This window comes from Tamandua tetradactyla, chromosome 3 (assembly GCF_023851605.1).
Source record: "Tamandua tetradactyla isolate mTamTet1 chromosome 3, mTamTet1.pri, whole genome shotgun sequence".
NCBI classification, from domain to species: Eukaryota; Metazoa; Chordata; class Mammalia; order Pilosa; family Myrmecophagidae; genus Tamandua; species Tamandua tetradactyla.
The window spans coordinates 137,622,800-137,625,643 of NC_135329.1; the positions used below are offsets into that span (position 1 = coordinate 137,622,800).

Here is a 2,844-nt window from a genome sequence, read left to right on the forward strand (position 1 = left end):
ATTCTATACAAAAGAATATTATTTGAAGATAAAAACAAATGAGTACAAGCGACAACATGGATGAAACTTATAAATGTTATATACTAAATGAAAGAAGCCAGACAAAAAAGGATACATATTGTATGATTCCATTTCTATAAATTGTCCAGAATAGGCAAATCCATAAATATAGAAAGTAAGTAGTGGTTGTCAGGAGCTGGGAAGAGGGAGAAATAGAGACTAACTGCTAATGAGCAGAGGGGTTTCTTTTGGGGGGTGTGTGTGAACAAATTAGATAATGGTACTGGTTGTACAACTCTATGAATAGACAAAACCCATTAATTGTACACATTAGAAGGGAGACTTTGATGGCATCTGAATTACTTCTCAATAGAGCTGTCATTTGAAATAGGTAGTTCAAAATAAGGGCAGAATTTGTGGACAGTAAAAGGACAAATACCAATTTACTTCTAAAATAAATAAGGTATAAACAATACAGAAAATTGCAAAAATTCGTACAACCCAAATCTGGACATGTATTCAACCTAGTTCAGATTCTGGGGAATTTTCCATTAATTTCACTATCAATGGAAGAGAGTGGTAAACATAACTGGTGGCCTAACCATACTTTGGGACTATCTGCTCCTGGCTCAGAAGGACGGCTTGTCGCAGCTACCTATTAGACGGCTCATGCTGACATCAAGGGTCTGTTCCCCAACCAAGAGAGAATAACCCAACTCTGAGAGGCCTGGTGCAAGGCACAGAGTAGATAATTGATTTCTTTATGAATTTTTAAAAGCATCTCTGAAGAAGCTTTGCCATAGACACCAGAAACACTTGTAGAATATTTTCCAGCTTTCTATGTAGACTGCCTCTACAATTAGATCTTTTTGATCTCTTTAAGAATGCCAGTTCATTTACTTCATCACTTTCTCATGCCCCGTCGGCTCACTTTTGGGTTCACTTCTTTCTTTGTCCAGCTTAGAATCCACAAGCACTCATTATCATCACTCCTTTTTAAATTTCCTCAAATTCCATACAGAATCCTTATCCTACATGTAATCTGGAATCTGTCTCCTTGGTACTTTCCCTCAGTAGCTGGATATTGATGGAGAAACTCTCATGACCAAGTGCATGGCTACATTTGAAAGAAACGACCTGTGATACCAAATTGGCACTCAAAATAAACTTCGTTTCCCATTCCCTAAGATAACATAAAATGCTCTTCAAATATCCTGGAGAATTTCTCCTTTCTCATTCTGCAGAATCTCTGTTTTCTCATTCTCACTCTCAGCCAATGATCCCTTCTCATATTTCTCTGGGGGAAATAAACACCATTAGGTTTGAACATAATCACCCTCTCATAACTCTGCAGCCTACTGCCTCCATCTTTCCTCCTGTTTCAGTGGAGTAGATCTCTCTTCCTTTTGTTATTTCCTTATCTCAAGGTCTTGGTTTCTCCCTCTGTCTCCTGAATGATTAATCCACATTTTACTACTAGTTCATTTTCCTCACTAGAAAATCATCCCTAGCATAACCCATATTTAAAAAATGCCAGCCACTGCCAGATTATTCTCTTTACAGTCAAATTTCTTGGAAGAATAGTTACACACAGTCTCTTTCTCACCTCTTCGTCTGGACTTGTACCCCTACCACTCCATTGAAACTTTCTTTTGAAAGTCTCTGATGATTTCTAAGTTATCTAAATTACTGTATGTTTTTCTATCTCCACCAGCCTTGATTTTTGATCTTGTAACATCATTCTACACAAACTCTGCCTCTTCTTCAACATATTTTCTTCCCTTGCCTTCACTATTTATATCTTGGTTTCTTACTTTACTGGCTGCTCCTTCTCTGTGTTCTTTTCTGGGTGCTCCTCTCTACCTGGCTTCTAGACAATCAGGACTTTGGAGCTGAGCACCTTCTAAATACTAAATTTGCTTTAAACACCAGGTTGCTCATCCTCTACATGACTTTAAATATCAAAGTTGCTCAAAACGATATGTATGTCTGTGTTTGTATTTATCCTTTCCTTTTGCTGATCACTTCTGTTTGTCTCCAAATTAGGCAGCTCCTTTGGGCTATTCGCTCTAAGTTCCATCTGTCTATTTTATGTATCTATTTAGATGTCTCAAAGCCATCTCAGTTTTAACTGGTTAATCAGTGACTTTTCCTGACAAACCTGCCTACCTTTCCCTCATGTCCCATCACCACCCGTCTAGCTACTGCAGAAGGAAACCTGGAAGTCATCTTCAAGTCCTGTTCTCTAATCCATCAGCAAGTTCTCTAGATTTTATCTTTATTCACTCTTTTCTCTCCACTCATCTGACAACACTCTAGAGTAATCTACCATCTTCTCTTGCCTGTGTGATAGTAACAACCTCCCAGCTGGTCTCTCTTATGCCAATCTACGCTCCACCTTTTTCCAATTAGTCTTTCACATGGCAGAACATCGTGATTTTAATCACGGCATTTAAAGTAAAATACAAACTCCTTCTCATGGGCCACAATATCCCAAACGATTTAACCCCTGCCTTTTTCTCCTGTTTACTCTCTTAAACATTCTGCCTCTCCTGTGCTCAAGTTTAACTGTGTTGCTATTTTTCCATTCAGTAAACCCATGCTACTCCTTCTTGTTTCAAGGCCTTTGCACATGCATTCCCCATACAGTCTTACACCATATGTACCTCTTTCCATGGTTTATCATCCTTTAGACTTCAGCTTAAATGTCTCCTCCTCAGAGAGGCCTTCTTGTTTTGTTGGTAGCCCCCGAGATTTATATTCTTTTCATAGCTGTTATTATAACTTGCAATATTTTAAACATTTGTCTGTTCCCTTTTCTAAATTTTTCATTTACATTAGAAG

At 38.2% G+C, this 2,844-nt stretch overlaps 1 protein-coding gene across 2 annotated transcripts in view; it reads right to left on the bottom strand.

Moving 5' to 3' along the window:
• Positions 1-2,844, bottom strand: part of SCN9A (sodium voltage-gated channel alpha subunit 9) — a 180,572-nt gene that overhangs the window by 74,531 nt on the left and 103,197 nt on the right. The gene's annotated exons all lie outside the window — the stretch shown is intronic.